Source organism: Solea senegalensis, linkage group LG14, assembly GCF_019176455.1.
Source record: "Solea senegalensis isolate Sse05_10M linkage group LG14, IFAPA_SoseM_1, whole genome shotgun sequence".
Taxonomy (NCBI): Eukaryota; Metazoa; Chordata; class Actinopteri; order Pleuronectiformes; family Soleidae; genus Solea; species Solea senegalensis.
In genome coordinates this window covers 20,130,351-20,138,457 of record NC_058034.1, presented here as the reverse complement: position 1 = coordinate 20,138,457, position 8,107 = coordinate 20,130,351, and the positions used below count along the sequence as shown (strand labels likewise).

Here is an 8,107-nt window from a genome sequence, read left to right as displayed (position 1 = left end):
CGTTACATTTCCCCTCTGTGATTACTCCAACCTGTTTCACCTGTGTCTTGTTAGTCACAGCTGTTCGTCGTCCCCCTGATATTTAACCACACCCTCTTCCTTTGTCGTCGCCTAATCTCCACTTACTTTTTGAGCGCTCATCTCCGTCTGGTATTTTTGTTTTCAGTGGTCTTGTTCGCACACGTGTGTGCTTCTGTGCCGCTGTTAGTGTAAACTCTGCTTATCTGTTCCAGTGAAGTGATTCTCACGTTGATCCCGCGCCTGCGTTTAATGCGCTATTTGAGGATCTTCATTCTGGTCTGCCTGCCTTGTTTTTTCGTGCTTAAATAAAGACTGTTACTTACCACCGTCCTGCATCTGGGTCCAGTCCTGTCCAGTCTACTGAGATGCACAACAGAACTCTGTTTTACCGTATTCAAAACCACTACAGAAGAGTAGCGTTCATATATCTTTCTTTTCTCCTCACAGGGGTTCCTCTTACGTCTTAACACCTTCACAAAAGTACCTGAACCACTTTATGGACTATTTTAAAGGATTTGCTGGGATGTAATGTGAGCTCTCCTTTACCTGCCTCGCTGCCTGTGTTTACAGTATGTGTGCACATTTTTCTGTACATCCAACTTCTTTACTTACAGGATCTGATCCGACCTCAGAAACGGCGGAATATGGTCGCCTGATGTCGCAGGAAACGCACACAAGTTGATGGTTCAGCGTGGTGTGTGTGTGTGTGTGTGTGTTTGCACATGTGTGTCACAGCAGGAGACAGCACACTTCTGACTGTTTCGGATAAAACACCCGCTGTCCTGCACGCTACATGATCAGGTGTGGCGTCTGGAGCAGGTCTGTCTCACCCATCACCCTGTTACCGTGACGATAGGAGCCGAGCCCTGTCCCCCCTTTTAGTGTCAGGCGCGGCGACGTCTATGTCACGTCAGTCTGAACGAACAACATGAGTGAGTGAGAGTGTGTGTGTGTGTGTTTGTTTGTGTTTTAAAGAAGCAGCTGAGTGGCAGTGGCAGTCTGTCCCTTGGGATCAGCCTTTCCTGTGTGACCTGCTGACCCCTACACACTCTCTCAAATCCACACACACACACACACTTTCTCATACAGCATTCTCAGTAAGGACACTCATAGACATACTGCTGTCCGCAGCCCCAAACCTAATCCTAACTTAAATCCAATTCTAACCCTAACCCTCGCCCCAAAAGGTATAAAATGACACGTGAAATGTCCTGAAGGTGGCGTGCTATTTGTGCGTAATCCTCTTTCATCACAGAAGGAGGTGAATCTTGAAAACATTTATCAGTAAAGTCTGCTTCTTGCGTCCGAGGTTTCCTTTTATGACATAGTGTACGTGGGTGCAGTGAGGAGCAGTGAGTCTGGATTCTGTGGACACTTGTACGTCAAGTTGGAAAAGATCAGCATCGTCAAACACACACAGAGGGTAAGTGAGTACTGAACTCACCTTTAACTGTGTGCCGTTACAAGAGAGAGAGAGCATGACTGTCACAATGTCTCTCTCTCACACACACACACACAGCCAGGGTGAAGAGACAAGACATGGGGGGGGGGAGGGAGCTGCTCTGCTGTTTCCTGCGTCTGAGGAGGAGCATTAGACCCAAGACAATGTCACAGCCAATCACCTTCAGCACGGTCACATGACCCCTCGTCTCGTCCTCCGACCTCTCTCTCATGAACCCTTGTGACAAGCGCTTGTCTGAAGGACTCCGCTCGGCCAAAAACACACAGCGGCACCTTCCTTTCCTCCATATTTTCCTCTGTCTGCTCTGCCAAACCCTCCCTCCCTTCATCTCTGCTCCCCTCGTCCACGCCAGCTCATTGATCTCTGTCAGTATCGAATGTCAGAGACACGTTCAAAGATGCTTTTCGCTTCCCATTAATAATTCACACTGCCTGAATCATCAATAATAATTCTCACAGAGCAATCATTCAGCTTTACCACCACCACCCTCTCTCTCTCTCTCTCTCTCTCTCTCTCTCTCCCTGTCCCTCATCCCCGCCCTCCTCCCTTTATCCTCTCCCTTGCCTCAGGCCATTCTTCCCGTTCCACAACTTATTCCTGACTTAAACACGTGTCTATGTCTCTCTGCGTGATATCTCCTTTTGCTTATCCGGCCCAATTCCCCTGCCCTTTTTTTTACGTGAATCATATCTTGATCCTCTTTTCCCTCGTAAGGCTCTTTTTCATGGGGTCAGTGTTTGTGCTTTCACAGTGATAGATTATCTAAACATGACGGATCCCAGCCTTGTTCGTATGGAATCAAACAGTGGTGCCACTTTTTTGTCATTTTACTTTAAATAAGTATGTTTTTAAGTGCTGTACTTTGCTACATTTGAAATCTCATCCGTTAATGAGACAAAACAAAATGTTGGCCTGAATTAAAAAAAAACTTTGGCAGTAAATGATGCCAAAGTGAATGTCGAGGACAGGTGAATGATGAGGACAGGTGAATGTTGAGGACAGGTGAATGTCGAGGACAAGTGAATGTCGAGGACAAGTGAATGCCGAGGACAGGTTAATGATGAGGACAGGTGAATGTTGAGGACAGGTGGATGACGAGGACAGGTAAAAGACAAGGACAGGTGAATGTTGAGGACAGGTGTATGATGAGGACAGGTGAATGATGAGGACAGTTGAATGTTGAGGACAGGTTAATGATGAGGACAGATGAATGATGAGGACAGGTGAATGAGGACAGGTTGGAAGAGGACAGATGAATGATGAGGACAGGTGTATGATGAGGACTGGTGAATGATGAGGACAGGTGAATGACGAGGACAGGTAAATGGTTAGGACAGGTGAACGATAAGGACAGGTGTATGATGAGGACAGGTGAATGATGAGGACTGGTGAATGATGAGGACTGGTAAATGACGAGGACAGGTGAATGACGAGGACAGGTAAATGGTGAGGACAGGTGAATGATAAGGACAGGTGAAAGGCGAGGACAGGTGAATGGTGAGGACAGGTGTATGATGAGGACAGGTGAATGGTGAGGACAGGTGAATTGGTCGTTAACTATGGTCCCTGAGTGAGTAAGTAAGTTAAAACATTTGTGACCTTTGACCCATTTTGACTGACACATTATGTGTGTACATATTTAATTTTGTCAGCACTTTCATTTGTTAAGGTTTGCCTTTAATTAAAAAACAATTCATGTGAGATTTGTGTCCATGTGTCTCTTTTGCACGACACAAGAAAGAACCCCAACCCTGTAGTAACTTTTACTCTGAGTGCATTTTTAAACAAGCTACTTTTTTACGTTAACATGAGTACATATTTAAACCAGTAGTTATACTTGCACTTCAGTAAAATGTTACCAAAACAGTGGTACTTTTACTTGAGTACAATATCTCAGTACACATTAACATTATTTTTGGGGCCGCTGTGCTCTGCAGTCGTCTCCAACCACAGCAATAACTCAAGTCCTGTCAATCACCTGCTCAAAAATGAATGAGGATGGACTATGTGTCACCGTCCAGCCAGTGTATATTTACTTTAATAGATATAGTGGAGCGGAGGAGGAGGCGCAGGAGGACAAATAGAGGCAGAAAGCCTCTCTTAATGTACATGTAAAACTCTCCAGTGGGTCCATGCCAAGTGTAAGTGGTTGAGTGATATTGGCAAAGGGAGAGGGGAGGGAACGGAGGCAGAGAAAGTGTCAGATTTAGGCATTTTCCTTAATGCTATAAGAGCTTATTGATATTTTGATTTTCACTGGGGGGACGGCAGGTGCTGAGACAGCAGCTTTTGTGCTCCATCTCTTTACGGGTGAGAGATGTGGAGTTCATCCCAGCCCGATCGCGGAGAACCGTCCAGAAAACTGCCTCCTGGGAATGTCGCCACAGCCAGAGAGAGAGAGGGGGAGAGAGGGGAGGGGAGGAGGGGCTGTTTCATGCTGGGGAAGCAGAGAATGGGTCACCTCAGGTTCATCAGTTTCAGGACTTGTTTTGCTTTACATTCCAGCCTGGTTGTCCAAGTTAGTGGCGGAGAGACACGCTGTACCAGATCTAGCCTACATTTTTTATACATTATACTCATAATTTTGAGCGTTTTGTCCTCCAGTGTTAGGGTTATGAGGTGGTGGCTGCTGAACTCTTTTCTTGCCTTGGTTTGTTTGGATTTCCAGACCCTAAAGAGATAGAGTTTGGAACAAGAAGAAAGGGAAAGATTGTAAAAGAAAAGAGTCAAGAGAACGATATGCACTGTTCCTTACTCATAATACTCGCAAAAAGAAGTCACACAATCCAGTTAGATTAAACAGGGTCCTTTATGACACAAAATTGATCATGACTACTAAACCTTTGGACCTAGCTCCAGTTTCACTGTGGGAATAACTATATTTATAATAATTATTGTGATTCAGGGCTTCAGTTCAGGTGTGGGCCGACCTGACAGGTAACTCATGAAGACATCTTTTCATATTAGGTGTCTTGCCCAGGGACACATTTTAAAGACCAATCGGCAACGTTGTTCATGTGCTAAAAACACGTGTTTTATAAATGTTATTTATAAAACAAATTAATAAATTTGCAATAGGAACATTTTGACAACACCACATGAATGCATGAGTAATATTCTCTATAACATGAAAAAATAAGTGCACTTCATATATCGGAATTTTAATAAAACGGTAACTGTTGAGTCAAACCACGTGCATATAAGGAGAACATGCAAAAACTGGGATCCAAACTGGTGACATTCTTGCTGTGAGGCAAAGATTATAGCCACTGTTCCACCATGTGATCCCTATAAAAACATCACCAACCACAAAAACCACCTAAACCTATGCAGCGCAGTGTTAAAGATAGTTAGAAGTGAGTTACAGCCCCCACCTTCCCTGAAACTAAAACACATTCAGTGTTACACTCATTTAATCCAACCAAATAACATCCCATCATATGCAGGCGTTCTGCACTTTAAACACAACGCTCTCATACCTCAATGTGCACTCACTCACTCACTCGTCTCACTTGCCCGCCGCTGTAAATCCAAATTACAAACTGATGTCTTGGACTTAATTTTACACAATGTTTGGCTTCATCCTGACGCTATTATCCAATTACAGTCTCAACACAATAATAAATATGTGTGCTTTCTAAATGAATGACGATACAACCAGCAAAGGCCAACACAATCTTGCAAAAAATAAATGTAATTAAGAGTGAATAAAACGAAATGACAGTAGCTATAAAACAGGGCTGATAGTACTCCATCCACATTATGGTCTGTCTGATAATAATCATCTCAAACTGTCCCTGCTCTCTCTCTTCTCTCTCTCTCTCTCTCTCGCTCTCTCTCATCGACGGTGAGACCTCGGCTGTAAATAAGAGCTCCTGCGTCTCATTAAGAAGAGGATGTTCATAATCAGCTCAGACTCTTTACCCGGCCCCGAGTCTCTCCAGCTCCGCTTTTGTCTTTAATTGAAACCGCGCTCTAACAGCCCTCCTGGGGACGCGGCGCTGTTTTCACAGCTTCTGCTCCCTCAGGAGGAGCTGAAGTCACAGAGCAGCATCACACTATATGTATAGATATATATATATATATATATATATATATATGAAAAAAAGAATCCATCTTGTGTGGTTTTAACATATTGTGGTTAGACTGTCTCTCTCCATCAACACACACACACACACACACACATAGATGTGGAGTCAGTGTGTGATCGAGTGTGAGGCCAACACTGCGCCGACTGAGGACGAGTCAAAGTCAAGGCACTGAAACTGAGACCATGTCTTCGTGTCAAGAAGTTGTGAGTCTTTCATCTTTAAACACTCACATTAAATGTAATTAAATTCAATTCAATTCAATTAAATGTAGTATTTGTAAATTGTATTATGAAACACTCAGAAGGCACTTTGTATTCAGATTGTGCGACTGTTGGGACTCAAGACTGTCTTGCGATAACCCCTAAAATGTGGCACAAACTAAAAAACTTTTAGCCTTTTCAATGCATTATGTAAAGAATATTTTTATTTCTTCATTTGCGCCTAAATTTTGTGTCTTTTTCCATTTCATCACAATGGATTTTGGTCTTTGAGTTTGTGCGATTAAGCACTCAGATCATTCTGGTCAGACTATAGTCGCACAAACCTGTTTTTGGCCTCTTGAACATTAAATGTCTCTTAAAGTGTGATGTTATGCCTTTATATTGTGCCATTATGAAGCCTTTCATGGAGGGAACTTTGATTGTTTGATAACCTTACTCACACACACTAAAGTCCACAGAGAAAATCAATGTTTTCAGGAGCTCCTGGTCTACTGCTGACCTGTATAAGTTTGTGAAACTAAATGCAAAGGAAGGATTTCAAACACCAAAGTCACAAAGTAACACATTTCACGACTTACTGGGCAGCCGTGGATCAACACATTTCTCTGTGCCACGATGTAAAATTGCTGATTTTCTCTATGGACTTTGGTGCGGGGAGTGAGCGGTTTACAAACTTTTAGTTTTACTTGGAAAAGACAGTGAGATAAAGTAGTTTTCCATAAAGAAGCATTTAAAAAGTTCAGCTGTTGCAGTGATTTACAGACACAGTTGTCATGCAGTTGTTGCACAAACTCAGACATTATTTTGACTTTAAACACATAAGAGTCTGACTTACTCTGTCTCCTTCCCTCAAAGGTTGTCCATGACACTCGGGGTTAACAGAGACCTCGGCCCCTGTTAATAGAAACAATTGATTTGTGTGCTGCAAACTTCAGTGAAGCACAGGTAAGGGATATTCAACACCGCGGAGGACACACTCACCTGTGTGCCACTGTGTGGGGCCTGAGCCAGAGTCTGCACTGCACGACTTCACCCTCTACACAGAGAAGAGAAGAGAGTATTGTGTTCTCGTGCAAAATAAAACTACAACACATTAATAACAAGACATTTATGGATATGGACACTTGGACACTCATGTCAGGTGGTAATTATAATCAGAAAAGTGTTGTTGCAGCAAGAGCTGAAACAATGACTCGATGAATCGTCAATTATTTTGATCATCGATTCATCGGTTTGACGCTTGTTTCATGATTAAAACAAGATTTCGGATTGTTTCAGCTTCTTAAATGTGAATCTTTTTGCTCCAGAAAACAAAGAAATCCTTAAAAACTGAATCACTTTGGTTTGTGGACAAAAACAAGACACTTGAGGAACATCATCATTTCCACATTTTATGTGTCAAGTGTCTTCCTCCTCTTATTGTTGTTATTATTAATAACTTTTCTCTTTATAAGTCTTGCTGAAATAGCATCACCAAACTATCGTTACTACTGGATAATATGTCGTTACAATCATGACGTCACAGAAAAAATGTGTGACTGTGGACACAAAATAAAATGAAATCCTGAAATATAAATAATAACGCAGGTATTAAAATGTCACTTAAATATTATCCTTTAACTTGTAAAACACTGGCAGTGCTGCAAAAAATAAAAAAAATTAAGAAGTCAACAAATAGGTGAAATTCTATATATACAGCAGTGTTTACAGTGAGTGTGTGTGAGTGAGATAAGTGGTAAGGGATATCTAACACCTAAGAGGACACACTCACCTGAGGCCGGGTGCCAGTTTTCACTTCCTGTACTTATCGACACCTGCTTCCTGTTGCAGGAGGAAGTGGCCACGCAGCCCGAGTGAAACTGGAGAGAGTGTTTGCACTGCGACGCCCGGGATTGTGTCGGCAAAAAATCAGTCTCCGGATAAATTATGAATGAGAGTGATGGAGGGGATAAGAGGAGGAGGAGGAGGAGGAGGAGGACGAGGAGGAGGCATGATGTTATAGTGTTATCTTCTGTTTTACTGAAACAGCTGGAGCACTGAGAGGGAGATATGTCTCTCTCTGTCACAGAGAAAGAGAGAGGGAGAGAGAGAGAGGGAGAGAGAGAGAGAGTCCCACCTCGCCACCTTCAAAGAAACATTTGTTGTTTTCAAAATTAAGCAAAAAAAGATAGAAAGAAAAAAGATATAAAGAAAGAAAGAAAGAAAGAAAGTGAAGTAAAATCAATTGGGGACAATGTCTAAGACCATGAGGGAAGGAAGAAATGAAATATTAAAGAAAGGAGGCAGGAGTTAAAATAATGAAACGATGATGA

At 42.6% G+C, this 8,107-nt stretch overlaps 1 long non-coding RNA gene across 1 annotated transcript; it reads right to left on the bottom strand.

Moving 5' to 3' along the window:
* Nucleotides 1-3,493: 3,493 nt before the first annotated feature.
* On the bottom strand, nucleotides 3,494-7,873 carry LOC122781175. Its single transcript, XR_006361767.1, has 4 exons — nucleotides 7,567-7,873; nucleotides 6,777-6,831; nucleotides 6,631-6,689; nucleotides 3,494-4,154 (listed from the first exon to the last, which is right to left on the bottom strand). It is a non-coding gene; the product is annotated as an uncharacterized LOC122781175 (long non-coding RNA).
* Nucleotides 7,874-8,107: the final 234 nt, after the last annotated feature.